The sequence below is a fragment of the Seriola dumerili genome, unplaced genomic scaffold (genome assembly GCF_002260705.1).
Source record: "Seriola dumerili isolate Sdu_G_001 unplaced genomic scaffold, Sdu_1.0 BDQW01000043.1, whole genome shotgun sequence".
NCBI lineage: Eukaryota > Metazoa > Chordata > Actinopteri > Carangiformes > Carangidae > Seriola > Seriola dumerili.
Window position 1 is genome coordinate 741,307 of NW_019174298.1, and position 17,328 is coordinate 758,634.

Below are 17,328 nucleotides of genomic sequence, written 5' to 3' on the forward strand. Positions count from 1 at the left end.
TTTCCCTGCATGTTAATTCTATTATGGACAGACAAGAGTGATTTTAATCAGTTCTTTTCAGAAAATCTGGATTTAAGAAGAGTGACTCAGGACCATCTCGGGCAGTAGGCTTTCAAGCAGTTCATTTTCATTAAATTATATAGCTCATTGTACACAGGCTATCTGAGCCTAGATAATGTCTGTCATCATGGGAATCCAGGCTAAGAGCCATCTTACATTGTCAACCAGAGCATGAAAGGGTCAACTGCTACCATTTTTAGGTACTGTATTTTTCTAAATATCCATCTCATCCACTTTGCCCTCCCTCATCACTTTCATATTTTCTGTATCTCCGTTTTCCTGCCTTCTGGCTCCTCAATGAAATATTTTATTTCATGCTTTAACTTCAATGTCAAGCTTTTTGTTGTTAGGTTCCTCTGAATGTTTACAGAAAACATTAAGACCACTTTGGCTATAAACATTTTCATTGCATCCAGAGATGTACAATTACTTTTGACATTTTTAAAACCATGAAATGCACTTCACCAAATGTATTCATTTCAATATTCAGGCATGAAAAATGTTTACATATATTTGTATACTTCAGGTTTTATCAAAGTCTAGCAGTGTGGAAGTTTTTTTATTATTGTTTTTCTTTTACTTTTTTTTTCTTTTTTTTGTTGTTGTCTGCCACCACTAAAACTGTGCTTAATTAGCTCTTACCAGGTCATTTTCACCATGTATCCTGGGATGTACAGACAATTGTCATGCTTTGAATCATCAGGTTTTCAATAAGACATGTAAGGCATCTTTTTTTTTTCTTCTAGTTGGCTTTATGTACATTTATTTATGATGACAATTGAGAATACTGATATCAACAGAAACACTGATCCTAAAAATCTTTGTTTTACGTGTTTGTGTTCAGATTTGACTGAGTTCTGACTCTGAGAAGGGAATATGAATTGCAGCAGATTGCAGCAATCGGGCGCTAAGGGTTTTAAAGTACCTTAATTGTCTCCATGAGCTGTGTGTCACAGTCATTGCTGCTGCTCCAGCTGCTGACCGTGTTGATAAGCAGGGCAGATCAGCAGGCCAGACTGCAATAACTAACTCCCAGTTGTTTCTAGAGCAAAAGCGTGCAACTGTCACTTGTCACATCATGCAGCAGCTTTGCCTCACATCTCTCCCTCTTGCTGTTTGATTCAAATCACTCTCTTGATACACACATGTATACAGAGACACTCATTCACATACACACGAATATACAAAAAGAACCGTGGATAGGTTTAATGCAAATAACAACATGACTTTTCTCTACCTTGGTCTAAATCCTCCGCTGATTGTAATCCTTAAACAGTGGATATCACTATGACTGCAATTTTCCCCCATAATCAAGCGACTCCATGCTGTGGACTTAATGGCTTAGACGTAATGTAATTAGAGTTATCTGACTGTAAAACAATGATTAGAGTTATGATGAAAGTAACCTGGTTATAGGTTAATTGATTTATAGCTACAGTAAGAGCTGGTTGATCTACTGGTTTAACACTTTTGATTTAGACAATATCTAGCCATTTCTCTGGTGTCACAAATATTACATATGTTTGCCCCACTAGGAGTAAGGCTCTAACAGGAGCAAAGTTTTCTCTAATTGTTTCATCTATCGAACAGTGTGGTTATGAGGTGTGTAATAGGTGTGCACGATATGAGGGAAATCTGCAAGGTGCAATAACATTGTTCAATATTGCGATGACAATATGACTTGCGATGAATAAATATTGAAGCATGCTTATACAGTTCCTATGTCTTCCTCTACAATAATGTTAGCTAATCTCACAGTTGGCACCAAATTGACACCAATTAATCTGAGGGTAGATGCCAGCTAGCTGGGAATTAATCTGATTGGTCAAATGGTGTGAAGGCATTACCCATGCAGCCAGGCACCAGCGGTGAGACAGTCGAGACCCTCTCATTGGGTGTTGCCACTGTATATAATGTTATATTTATCCTATCTCATCAACATACAGCTTATCTTGTTCTTTATTGAAACTCCTATCGGTTCCTATTATATTTGAAAATAATAAAATTTAGAACAGGATTAGAATAAACAAAATCAGTTTCTAGAGTAGCAACAATAATGTTTACAGTAAAACGTTCACTTCTCATTGGTCTCCACCACTGCCACTGTGCTGTCCAGTGTGTGTGTCTCAGAGAGGAGAGACTGCAGCTTGACCATAAGGACACCAAAACGCAGTAGAGAACATTAAGGATAGTTTTTTCCTGATTCATTTTGCTCATGCGCTGCGCCTTGAAAATGCTATTGCAAGTGTTCATATCGAGATGTGGATGAAAATAAGATTTATCGGTCAGCCGTAGTTGGTAATGAGAATCCAGCCTCACTGGGTTTCTTGTGTGGTTGGTGGCTTTAGTTTGTAAAAAAAAAAAAAAAAAAAAAATGGATACACGACCTGGCAGAGAAAGGTGAGAATACATTCATGTGCATACAGTAAGTTTGCACAACTTGAGAAAATCTAACACTGCAGATGTGGATGATGATAATTGTTCCAGTTTTGGAGGGACACTAATCCAAAAGTAGCTAAAAGGAGCCTGTGATATCTCTTTCTCTCTCTCTTACACACACACACACACACACACACCACACGCCACATCACACACACACACACAGACTTATGGATTTATGTGTTGACACACACACCTCCGTGTCCATTCCCAGAGGCCTCATTAACAGTGCTGGGTGATAGGAGGGCTCACAGTAGCCTAAGATACTGAGAGACTGTTCACTGTACAAACAAAAGCTTCAAAGTGGGAATTACACAGACACACATGCACAGTACACACAGGGGAAAAACACACACATTTACAGACCAAACTCAAGAAAGGTAGTGCAAAGAACAGCCGTGTGCATTGCGCAGAGATCTTGTGTGTTTTAAGCCAAAGCTCATTATGGTGTGTATCATGTTGTTTAGCTTAGACAATGCTGCATAGCCCCCAGTATGAGCCAGCATCTGTCCATTAGGTCTCCTTTTAATCCCTCTGTGCCTTTGGCATCTATGGCACACATTAAAGTGTGCTGCCATTGTGTTGCTGTGAATCACAATTTGATCCTAATATGTTGTGGAAGATATCACATAATTACAGTTCAAGATATCATGTCTATTATGGTGGTACGGTCTGTGTACGGCTGCATAGCCTAAAGTGGTTTAAACCAATTTCCTCTGGTGATTGCAGCACCCACTGCACCAATTCTGATGCATTAATGTGGAGTAACAACATACTGAGACAATCTGCAAGACCATTTTCACCACAGCATGAAAATTGTCTAATGAAAAGGCACTAAGATAATTATTACTTAGCCTTTTAATATACAATAGAGATTTGGGAGACTAAGAGGGGTGACAGAGAAAGAGAGCATTTTATTTAGAGGGAAAGGAAAAAGAAGAATCAAAAATCCAATAACTGTACCATGAGCATATCCGCTGCACATCGTCATTTCCATGGTGAGCATTAGATATGTATCAGAATGCTGCTTGCTGCTTCTCTCAAGGCCAGCCAGCTTAAATAATGATGATTCTGCCTGGGGGACTACTTGCTAAAGGAATGTATTTTCTAATTAGATAAAGCCACTTCCCCAATTTGCTGGCTGCTTAACCATAAAGCATGGCAGTGAGAGAAGCCTTAGAGCCATCTTGAGATGCTGCCAATCCCCATCCCAGCACAGTCTATCACCCAATGCACAAAATCAAATCACCAGGGAGACAATAGATTTTGTTTGTGCATTTCCCTCAGTGTGCTGATATGAAGTGTGTGTGTGTGTGTGTGTGTGTGTGTGTGTGTGTGTGTGTGTGTGTGTTCCAGAAACAATTGATGGTAAAACAATTTTCATCTGTAGCCAAAGCTAAATCAGACTGGCATTCCTCAGCCGTTACCTTACAGTACATGTGTTTTTGTTAATCATAGATAAACACACAGATTGATGACAACAAATGCTTTTCAGTCTTTGTTGTCCATTTTTAAAATCTTTATTCAATAAACCAACAATATTCCAATACGCAGATAAGAAAAAACTTGTACCACACAACCAGAGCTTCACCCTTGCTGCACTCACTGAAGCAGAGTGTGAATGCACTTTGCTTTTGCTGACACCTGGCCCCTGCGGGTCATGAGACTGATGCGGCAGGAACATCCCAGGTCATGGATCTTTGACCTCTGAGCAGCTTTGTGAGTAATAAAAGAAACTCGGAAGAATTCACAGTGGACACAGTGCAAAGAGAACAGCCAATTAAAGCTTTTTAGTTTGGTAACAGCAATAAGGCAATAAGATGAAAGCTCTGAGAAGTGTCAGAGTATGAGGGTATGTGTCGTACTGTCTACAACGCCAGGGAAAACACCTGCACTGTTAATTGAATGGTTGGAGTGTACTGTGTGTATTCACAAATAAATACATATAACAAACATAAATCTATGGCTAAGCGAACAAGTGTGTACACACACACACACACACACACACACACACACACAGCAAAGCAAACATTTCCACCCTCAGTCCTTGTCTCGTTGCTGTTCGGAGCGGATTGAGGTTATGAAATGAGAAACAATATCACACATGGACACACACTCTTAATTAGGAGTGAGATAGAGTTCACCTGCAGTGGATTTAATTCAGCAGCACAAGTTGAGAGAACATTTAAGCTTTGGGTGGATAATCGAGATGGTACAATACTTTAGGCCTGCAGCCACCTGCACATAATCTAGACACAGTCTTCCTCTTTTGTCTGGTAAGATTAAATGGTACTTAAGTGGATAGCGACCTTCAATTTCTCTTACTTTAAAGAGACATGATCAAAATTGGTAATGTGTCACTCAGCAGTGGAGAGGTTGTTAATCTCTTTGGAGGAGAAGGGTTCCTTTTGTCTTAAAAGATTTTCCTTGAAACAGCAAGTTAAGGACCTCATCCTTTTCCTTGTCAAACAAAGTCCTTGTTTTGATTATTCATGATCCTGTGATTGAAAGACATCATAATTTGTATTAAGTGACTTTCAAATTTACAAATGTCTAAAGCTGCACAGCAGGACGTGCTTGCAGGACTCCAAACCAGGTGTCAAACTGTCATTGTGAACCTTTGCTATTTGTATTTCTTTGTCACAAAACAGTGGAAACCTTCTGTGTCTGACTGCACAGCGCCGTTGTTGAGGAAACATAATTGCTGTTGCCGTCTCGTAGAACAATTTCCAGCTTACTGACAAAAAAAAGTAAGAGGCTCCTGCAAAAAGAATGAATTAATTCAAAGTACAGTGTGGACGAAATGTGGAAAAAAAAATTGACAATTGATTGAAATGTAATTGCTACCTGGATTATGTAGCAGGGGATGATTAGCTTGGCTAGAGTAATTAGTAAAGACAAGAAAGAAATAGTCCAGCACACAACTCCCCTGTAAAACCACAACTTGTCTTTTTTTTTAGATTTCGGTTAAACAAACAAGTTATAACATGTTAATTAGTGAGATTTAAAGGTGCTGGTTGGTGGATTTTTTTACCTTGTGGACATAACCTCACTGTGTCCCGTTTCCAGTCTTTATGCTAAGCTAAGCTAACCATCTGCTGGCTGTCACTTCTATTTCATGTGCTCACATGTGACAGGTATCAATCATATCAATTAACTCTCTGTGATAAAGAAAATACACATACTGTATGTTCCCAGATGTTAAACTATATTCTTTTAAGCAAGTGCTTTGAGTGGCTTAAACAGCCATAAAAACGCCAATAATGCTTTGGTTGCGAAGAGCAGATAATGTAGGGAAAAGAAGAAGAACAAGTTGACAGTGAACAGTTTGCAGATATATTCAAGATAAACGATCAATGGACGGCATTGAGTATTATAAAATTAATTTGTTAGTTGGATATAACCTTGTATTTTAGGAAACTGCTACTGAAACTGAGGTTTTGGACATGAGCTTAGATTCCTTAATATTACTGAATCATGAATCCTGACCCCCAGCAGTTAAAGAGTTTTCATGCTGTGATGTCAATATAAATAAGGCATATGTTTATATTCTATTTTCAGGAGCATGTGTGGGGCTCTTTTATTAATGAAACACAAGAATCTTAGAAAAATCTTCTGTGACCCTGTCAATAACCCCACAACGGGCTCTGACTCCAAAGTTGAGAAACTATACTCTGCTCCTTCTCAGCCAAACTCTGAGCCGTGTGTATTGTTACATTCATTGTCAGCACTCTGATGTTGGGGCCAAAATAACAGATGACCATGTTGACGAGGCTGGAGCTGTCACAATGCCCGTTCACCTCTGTGACTGTTGGCACGGCAGACCACACTTCGCAATCTGCCTCTCCGTCACCGACTCAAATTAACAGTTGGACTCGCACATAATTATAAGTTATTACTGTAATATTTCCATTCTGCTCTATAGTAAATAGTGGCTGCTAATAAAAAAAAAAAGCTGATCCCATAAAGCGTCATCAGGGATTCTAATGAGTTGGACTGCAGCCAAGGATATTTTCCCCCATTTGACACTGTTTCAGCATAGGAGCGTTTAATGAGTGTCATAATTATGTACCCCAAACATAATCTTGAAATGAAATACAAAAACGGGGAGGAGGGATATATCCTTTTCCTCGGCAGCTGCTGCAAGGCTGAATGTGAAATTCCAGATCATGGTGTTATGAAAATGTGTTTTCTTTGGGAAAACCTTCATTTCACTCTAAATGCAGGACTAATAGCTTTCATTCATTAATATCGTATCATAACAGTGGGAGACGGTAACAAAATCAAACTCTCATTAATATATATGAATAGATTGGCTATGCATAAACCATGAATTAGCTAATTAAGAAAATTACACGAGAGGGAGAAAAGTGAAAGTGGCACCTGTGCACGTGCCCAACCGCAGTTAGATCCACAGAAACAGGAGATTCATCTGCATGATAGACACAGACTGGAAACGCCAACACCACAGAGACTAATGCTTGATGCTCTTGCTCCCCCCTGACTTCTTTCCTCAATTATTTAAGCAGCTCACAGTGTAACCATGCCAAACATTCAAGTGTGTGAGGAATGAATGTCATGTTGTTTAATCAACTTAATGTAGATTAGATACTGTAGCTCTGGTTTTACCAAAACGATTCATTTACCAAACACTCTTTATGCAGCTTGAATTGTCTCCTCTCTCCTCTGAAACGCGTAGTAAGCTTTGTGGGACTGCCATTAAACTTTAATTAGTTTTGCAAATGACTGCAGTGAATAAGATTCAGTCTGTGTAAAGCTCAGCCTTGACACAACAGCCAAACACCAACTACCTGATTACTTGAACACTTCCAGCTTTTGGGTCAAATTAAAATCCCTGAGCTTCTTACTATGAGCGATGGGGTCCTACATGAACACACCAACCTCCACCAAAGTTAGACTAGTTTCTGTTATTTCTCATGAGAGATTTCTGAATTTGTGCATTTGTTTGTGCCCTTCTCACTGTTTTGAAGTGGGCAGGATTTAGCAACATTTGAATACAAATCTGGTGACAGTTGGTGTTTGGTTACTGTCAGTTAAATCTAATCAAACCACACAGCCATGAGTTTTTGAGTGTTCTTAATAAATCATACCAAAATGTTTGTTGTTTTTTTTTTCCTTGTTGCTTATTAAGTAATCACTAAATGTTATACAGAATTAATTTTATAATAACAAATGCATCACTACGTCTAATATCTAAGGGGTCATGAATGATAAACCCACAATGTATTATCGACTGACTCTGCAGGTCCCTGTAGAGCTTTTTAGCATCTTTCAGCTTGTTGTTTTGTTTTACAGCCCAGACCTTTACTGGTTTAATTTCATGGCTCTCATAGCATCTCTTGCAGTCAGAGCAGGCTGCTTGTTTCAATTGCCCCTTTTTACATGGAGATCCTGCTATATTGCCATTAAGAAGACCCTTTATTTTGCCACCTTTGCTTGTTTACACTAAACTAAACAACAGCGCCATAATGCTGCCTTCGTGTGTGCTTTTATAGTGTGCTGGCGTTATGGAATCAGAAGCATGACCTGTAACACAACAGCATCAGAGTCTGTCCTGCCATGCCGGCTCTGCCTTTTACTCTGGCATCGATTCTGCTCTGTGACAATCTCCGTTGCCGCCGTAAAGGCTGAACAATAATGCCCTGCCATTCCATGTTTTATACAGAGCAGCAAGGTGGATTAAAGGCACAACGTTCCTGCCTTTGACAGGCTGTGTAAAAGGGGCTAGTGAAAAAGCTCAGATAAAGCCACTGTATGCCACATGCCCAGCACCAAACAGCAGATAGCCATCAGTTGGTGAACATGGTGGAGCATTTTGCAGCAAAAGAGCCAGACATTTCCCTCAGGTTGGCAGCGAACATAAAACAGACCTAAAATGAGAGTGAATATTGCACTTAACATTCACCACTTGGCCAAAAATACATCTCCAAATAAATACTGATGTTACTTTGTATCTGCTGGATGTGTAAATAGGTAACTGTAAGCTAACAAGTTCACCATATCAACTTCATTGATGATATGTCAGTATTTTGTTTATTTTGTTTTAGCTTGTTTCTGCTGTCCGTAAGTGGGCTTTTAGATAAATACATAAATAAAGAAATGGACTTTTTGACTTGAGCTTTTCCTTACGTTATGGCAAACTGTCATCTTCAGATGGGCCCAGGAAGGATATAAAATTTAATATATATATTTTACTAAAAACCCCCACAACCTTGGTTTCAAATCTTAAGTGTTCCCAATAACATTATATATTCATGACTAAATAAGCAACAATCAAATTTAAAGTAAAACAAATAACAAACAAGCTTTGTAATTACTTTATAAGAGTCGTAAACCCAGCTAATCTGCTGAATTGTGTGGGTGTAGTTTAATCACAGTTGATTATCATCAGCCTCTGATTCAAATGTTGCTAAATCCTGATTGGTGCATGGAAATACATGACATCGTCTTGTTCAAATGAGCCCCGTCCACCTCAAACTACCAAGAAGAGCACCGAGAACAACTACAAATACAGAAATTTCTCATGGGAAATATCAAGAACTGTTTTAACTTCAGCAGAAAACTGTGTTTTCATGTAGAACCCTGCCACTCACAGAAAGAAGCTGGTAGAGAGAATATGGTTTCAGGACCTTTTTAAAGCAAAACAAAATAAACAGCAGTGCAAATTGAGCTTATAACTTTTCAACCATTTTTGAACTTTCTCAGCTATTTTGAATCTGAAAAAGTTCAGTAATGCGATTCAGCCAGAGAAACTTGGATGAAAGCTCATTGGTAATTCCTGTAAGATTGGTAAAACCCATCCATCCTGTACAGCTGGGTCTCTCCTTTAAATGTTTTTATTCATTTTTGCCGGAGGGAGGATACTTCTACTTAGTAATGCTGCAAAAAATAGACTCACTGTTGCTACACTTTCCCCCATATGTATTTCACAAGTGATTTAAAGTGATTCATGTGCAAGTGGTATATGGAGTTGACATAATTGAATATGAGTGTCACTTGCATATTGTCAAATGAAAAACAAATCCAGGGAGGAGATACATGCTTTGTCTTGATGTTCCAAAGTGATACTTACGTACTGATTGATCTGTTTGTTAATATATTCAACTTCATATGGTGCTACCAAGCCAGGTGATATCTCAGTCTCTTTCAAGCACTTGCAATTCCAAATTACATTTCTCACACTTCTTCCTGTGGAGAGGTGTTGTTAACGGTAGAGAGGAGACCGGGGTGTCAGTTATGCCTGGAGTGAGGATGTGTGCGCAGCATTTATGGAAATGAGAGGTATTAATAAAACTTCTCGAAGATTATGAAAGGCATCAGTGTTTGGTGATGGCTCATTTATTGTGTGTGTGTGTGTGTGTGTGTGTGTGTGTGTGTGTGTGCGCGCGCGCTGGTCCAACAGTAGAGTGATGAGCCAGGCTAGGTGCTCTGTGAGGCTGTACAGTACTAATACTTTTAAAGATCTGTAAAACTAATGACATTCCCATCATTATCAGTTGTTCTTTGTGCGTAGTGCTAATTAGTGAGTGATAGCATGCTAATGTGCTGAACTAAAATGGTGAACATGGTAGATATTATACCTGCTAAATATCAGTTATATATCAGTTACTGTTGTCATTGAAAAGGTGTTAGCATTTAGCTCAAAGCATTGCTGTTTTTAAAATATGCCATGCTTTAATTTCATTCATACACTTTGTTTGCTTTGTTTTTGACCTGATCATGGCAAAAGATGAAAGATCCAGGGATCAAAGTAATTAAAATGCATCCTCTGATGACCATGAATGTCTGTGACAAATTTCACAGCCAATAGTTGTTCAATAAAAACTAAAAATGTCAGCTTTATTGTGGCACTAGAAGCAAAGTCAGGGGATCACCAAAGTCACTAGGATTCACAGTCTGTGAACCATGCACAAACCTTTGTGCCTGTGGATGTTAAGATATTTCACTGGATAAGGGGCTGGCAAATGTATCACCAAAGTCATTAAAAACCTTGAATGTCAGTAGCCAGTTTCAACACAATCCACCAAAAGTTTTCACGATATTTCACTCTGAACCACAATTATCAATTTCATGGTGTCACTTGAAGAAAAGTCACAAAAGTCATTAGGATTGATTCACTGAGGAAAAAAGTGTCTGTACAAAATGTAATTTACAATCCATCTGATATTCAGATGTTTCAGTCTGGACTGACCAACAGACTGACATTGCCTTCTTTAGAGCCATGCCAATGTTATGATGAAAAATACAGTGATGATGTTGCAAAGAGACTCTGACTGTCAATCAATGCAGGGCACTATGTATGTTTAGATCGGGAGTAGTCATAACTCCCGGAGGAAGTGATTGTGGGTGTGAAAAATGTTAAACCACTTGTATATAAGTGGATTAGAGAGTTGGAGGGTCAGTTCTCAAATTTGTAGCTGTTCAAAACATCAATTAAGTGACACTGCTTAAGCATCAACATAATTTAGACACTTAGAAAGTGAAGCACAACTGATTAGTGATGAGGAAAAAGTGTAACCAGAAGGTTGTTGTTGTTGGGAGCAGACTTCATTTACCAGGGTCTTAGACTGACCTGCCAGGGAAGTCATATTTTGTGAGAAACAAAACCAATTTTTTTTTCTGGTTCTGTCATAATTCAGATAGCAGTGTGGTAATGTGCATTATTTCTATTGTGTCCAATATTTTAGCTATTACACACATTGACATAAAAGAGAAGTTATACCCAGCATTTGGATACTGTATATTTGCATTTCAGCTGGACACCTTTGGGTCAAAGGTTTAGCTGCACCACTTGCCATTGAGAGTCAGCTGAAGATATTTTAGGATTGCACATGTAAACTAAGCTTTTCTATTCAAATCTCAAATTTCCATATTCATGATAAAGTGGTAAGTGACAGATTGTTTACATCCGCTTGTTTATCCCTAAAAAGGTGCACATGTGTAAATAAAATGAATTTCAATGAAATTCGGCACAGTATTTATGACAGCAGGTCTTCCTTAAAGTATCACATATGTTTGTGTTTATCTGTCTGAGTGCTTGTTTGTGTGCAGCTGTGGTTAAAGGTACACAGAATGTCGACTCCAGTGGTAATAATTTATCTGTTGAGGAAAAACAGACAATATCAGCATCTTAATGTTTAATTCATTGCCTAAACTGTTGATAGGTAATATGATAGACGTGTATATACTTGACAGCATCATCAAAACGTTGAAACTTCTCTTGTGCGTGATGCCTCTAATGAGCTCAGCGAACGGGGTAGAGAGAGCTGAGAGAGCTGCATCATTATTCCACAAGTTGAGTGGCTGAGGAGATGTGCATCGTGAAGTGGAGCGCTGTTTGCTGAGATTTTTTTGATAGAAGGACAAAAGGAAGTTTTGTAAAGATTCCCTAACATCTGTACTTTTTGGGACTGGGAACATTTATTTCTCTGTGAATCAAAATCTTCAGAAACAAAAAAAGGTATCAAAGTTTCCAAATCGTTATCAGTCAGTACGAATTTCAGATACAGGCAGAGAACAATGTGGAGTCTCTGCAGAAATTACACAAGTGTGTGTATGTGTGTGTGTATATGGTTGTGTAATGTCTGTGTGTGCTATGTGTGAGTGTGCAAGGTAGAAAAAATAACTTATCCAACACTTGGCCTGGTGTGGGTGTAAGAATTGAGTTATATCTTTGGTAAGTGGCATATATTAACATTTCCTGTATACGAGGAGCCCTTATGAATGATGATTGCTCACTATATGTCATGTACGACTAGAAATGAAATGTTGGAACTCTGATATATAGTGGCTTAATAAAGTATTCAGACCTGTTACATTTTGCACACTTTATTGTGTTGTAGATTTAATTTATTAACAAAATTGCCATTTTTGCCAATCAGATTTCATTCAATAACCCAAGATGACAAAGGGAAATTATTTAAAAATCAAAAACTGAAATCTTTCTTTTAAAAAAGCATCTAGATCCTGTGCTAGTGATGTGGCACTTGTGGTCAAGTGCTTTCTGTTTGCTTTATGAGATGTATCTAGAGCTTGATTGTCCACCTGACACCTGTGGCAAGTGTAATGAATGGACATAGTTTAGAGAGGCACACACTTGTGTATGTTAAGTCCCACAATTCACACTGCATTTTTGGACAAAATCCAGGCTATGAAGTCTAAGGAACTCTCTGTCGACCTCCACGATAATATGGCGAGACATAGATCAGGGCAAACTCTTGAGTGTTCCCAGGAGCACAGTGGCCTCAAAAATTGTGAAATAGAAGAAGTCTGGAACCAGCAGGACTTTTCCTAGAGTTGGCCAAACTGTGTAACTGGGCATGAAGTGCCTTGGTCTGGGAGGTAACCAAGAACCCAACAGTAACTCTGACAGAGCTTCAAAAGTTCTCCGCAGAGATGGGAGAACCTGCCAGAAAGACGACTATCTCAGCAGCACTCCATCGACCACGATAGCATTACCAAGACCACCGATAAATATTCTTAAACAGCAGTAGTACAGCGACAGCAGCAAAGGAGAAGGAGATAGTGTGGCAAATGATTGTTGATAGAGTTGATGTGTAAAAATATCAAGTTGTTCGAAGTAGTTATCTTGCATTCAATATTTAAAATAACGTTTGAGAATTTGGAAAAAATAATTTTCCGTGTATTGTGCACCAGGTAACTGCATATTATGTTATTGAATAAGATGTAACCCCAGTGGTGTGAAACATACAGGTCATATACAAAATCATTATTTAATCAAGTAATATTTTATTTACTTCACAGCTAATTTGTTTCATTAATTGTTCATTTAGCCCTAGGCATTATAGTTGAGTTATCAGGAAGAAAGTAGAGGCCCGTAAAACAGGTGGAAGGCCCCCGCCACTACCTTTTCATCCCGACTTCAGAGCTGGTGGTTAGCCAAGATATGGAAAGGCCTTTTATGGATGGCGTTTGTGGGGTTAGCTCATCAGGGCCAACTACTCGTCAGGACTCGACAGGCGCTCATACAAATGAGGGGTTTACCATATTTGAATAAAGGCTGATCGCTGATTAACAGTTTTGCATCTAACCACCTTAATCTCCACTGACTGAAGGAGTCCTCAATCAGGTGGACATTCCTCCATCAGCAAGTGCCTCGTTTTCAACAGAGTTTGCCTGATGCATAGGCTTCATTAGCCTATACTTAAACATTTTGTGTTCCTGGATGAAGGTGAGACTCTCTCCACATTTACAGAGAGCCCTATGGAGGTATAACTTTAACTACCCTAATTATTATTTGTTGACAGATTAGAACCTTACTTGTCATCGTCCAGTCAGACCACAGCTGCCTGTTCAGCTTCCTCCCCATTCAACTCCAGAGCACATCTTAGCACAACAGGACTAGCTTTTCATATGTCTCTTTATCACTCATGTGTCTAACTGAAATCATAAAATGAGAAGAACACTATAACCTCCTCTAACAAAATGTTGTCTCTCATCCCAGATGCTGGTAAAAGATGTACATAAAGTCCATCTGGAGAAACAAGTAAAAAAAAAAAAAAGAAGTGACCTCCAGATGGACGACATACAACTTCAAATAAAAAATAAAAAAAAAAAATTAAAATTGAAATACTGGAGCTCAAGTTAATGGTAGGTTCAAAAAAAATATTTATTTCTCCGTTGTTGTGCATGAATAAAAGCATTTCTTTTCATTTTTATTTGCAAGACACAAAGAGCAAATGAGAAATCTGCTGACAAATGACACATAATTACATGACAAAAGTAACCTTTGGCTATACACTTAACATACAAATCTCTAAAAGTAAGAACTGAAGAATCAATCACTACTGGAAAGGTAACTTACCCTGTTCAAACTTGTGGAAGGTGAACCCAAGAAAGACCATTGAATCCTATACTGACTCTGGCCATTTGGCTTCCACAGTTGTGATGATGTGGGTGGCATCACATATGTTGCATTACTATCTGAAAGGAAAACTTGACACTTAAACCTTTGGTAACACTTCATTGTTTTTGTAGTTATAACTTGGAAGATGAAGATCTATGATCTTTTTTTTCGTCTTGTTTTTATCTGTAAGTCTACTTGTGTGATTTTGTAGCTGCTTTTTTATTTTATTCTTTAACCTTTGTTCCTATTGGTGATAAAGCACCTAAAATAAATCTGCCTTTAACTTACAATGTATGAGAGTTATTTCCAGATCCATAAAAATACAAATAAATATGACGCAAAAAAATGTGTTGTCTCTTCAAATGCTCCCCACTGTCTGAGCATTTTTTTGTAATTCATTCCAGGATCTTGATAAATTGCTTCAAACAAATCCAATAAAATTGTTAATGTGGTGTACCACGCTGGTCTCTATAATTGAGTTCTACATAAAAGAAAACACATTATTTCTTTGGGATTAGCTATGCAAATTGCACTTACACTTGTAACTTAGGAACAAGTGAAATAAAAAGACCAATTGCGTATTCAGTGATGCCAATAAAGTTAAAAACAAAGGTGTGACATAGGATAAAAATTTAATTTGCAAAAGCTATTCTTGTCTGTGGTTCTGAATATCAGAGGAGTTGTTAAAGATGCAGGGAATGCCAGCGCAGCATTTGATACAACATTTTAATCAACACAGCTCGAAAAAGCCTCTTCTTAACAGAATAAACCATATATCTTGTTCAGGCAAAACCCCTTTAGCTTCACAACAGCCAGATAAGTTCTGTCTGTGACACAAGATGTCTGGGAGGAAAATTAAATTACTTTTACTTATTAGATGTGCAAGTTTATTCAGAAAAAATTTGTAAAGAGCAGCCCCTTTTCAGAAACCTTCCCTCTCCCCAAAGCTCTCTCTCACTCTTGCTGCCTCATTCTGTCTTGTTCTTACTCTGTCTGTTTCTCTCCTACAAAGAGGTCTCTAGGACACAGGACTGTGAATCATCTGAAATCTGCCAGTGTTTTCCTCTTTTTCCTTTTCTCCTTCTGTCCTAGCCCCAGGCACAAGCTCCATCATTGATTCAAAGTCAAATCTTTCTCCTGGTGTTTTAATTGTTAAGTCTCTTGGTTCTCATTCCTGTCCACATCCATCAATGCGCTGCAGCTCATTTCATAGCCAACTCTCCTTCTCAACTCTCTGATCAATACCGTTGGCAGTGACAACTCCCCAATACTAACCTATAAACACATCGGTCACCTCAGACGTGAGTCTTAAAACTTCTTGGAGTCAAACACCATGGCTCGAGGAAGGGATATTTGAACTTGTGAGCCACAATAAACCCTGCTCCAAACTTTTCCACTTCCTCTCTACTTCTCTCCTCCACCTGGAAACCTTCCGTCTCATCCTCAGGTCGCTGTGGTACACCTGTCCACACACCGTGGTAAGTGGCTGAGACCCACTCTTCCTGCCATGCTGGTCTACAGCGCTGACCTTCAGGCTGACAGGAAGGATGACAGGAAGGAGCTGTTTTGGGCTGACCCCTGACCAGCGCTCAGCTCAGTAACGGCAGGGCACTCACTGCCACCAGAGCCAATTAAGGTGCGGGCATGTGGCTGCACACCACAGACCAGAACCTTCCGCAGGGTGAGCTGCTGCCCCTAATCTCTTAATACCTCAGCTGCACCCGCAAGGTGACCCAATGCCACCACAAGATGGAAATGCACTTACTGTACACTCACTATAGGGAAGGTGAGACCATGTTTTGCAGTCACAGTAAGCACTTTGAAGGCACTTATGTGCATATAGAGAAGGATGATATAGTAGTGGTGGTAGTGAAGCCACTTGCTGCACATCCAGTATACAGTACTTGGAAAGATGACACCATATTTACAAAAGTACACTCTCATACAATCTTGAAATGAAAGAAATGACACAGCTGAGATTGAAACGATCTCAAGTCACAAAAGAAAGCACTGGAAAACTTTTCAAAGCGATAAATCTGCCCGAGTACATGGCACCGTTAGGGTCTCTCGACATTGACATTTTGATGAAAGTTGCTCTGTTAGAGGGTAAATCTGACTCATAAAATCAGAATGGCTCATATATTTACAGGCTTTTGCTACAGATCGCTGACCGTCGATGGCAAACACAATAAAATGAATCCGTCAGAATATTTCTCATTTCCCTCTAAATCATTCTGTTTTTCATGCATCTGCTTGAATGATAACTGCAACAGATGTGTCAGTATGAGGGAGCTGCTCCACTCCAGTGGTCTGCTATAGACGAAAATGGATGACTATTATCAAGCGAAGGCTCAAAGGTAGCAACTACGCAAACACACCATATGCATCCCATCTTGATTTGAGCTAAAGGATCTACTTTGAAGATTTGTATTTCCTATTTTCAGTCACTCTCATCGGAGATACAAGCCATCCAAAGGAGCAATATGTGCTTTGTAAACATTTCACCCTTTGACAACAGATAGGAGGTTGAGGGCTTTTCTGCACTCAGAAGAATAAACTGAAACCGATAAACAAATCAAGTTGAGCCCTCAAGACAGCCTGAAAAGCAATTTCTATTACTGCTATCACAAAAGGAAAACCTCCAATGTTCATGACCTCCTACATGCCGCATATGTCTTTACTTTGGTTGAATGTTTCTTTCAGATGGTCCTTCTAAATTCGTAAAGTGAAAATACGTTACCTCACCAACTGCAGTTCGCAATTAAATATCATTTGGCTGCATTTTAGAGCAGCTAAGACCTATAAAGTCTCAACATTGCACATTTAATCTAGTATAGGATAATGGATTTCAAATTAGCACTGACCCAAAAGCCTAATTTTGCATTTTTCTAATTTACTCTGTTTTACACTGGTAATTATCAGTCAATATTAAATATTCAGCT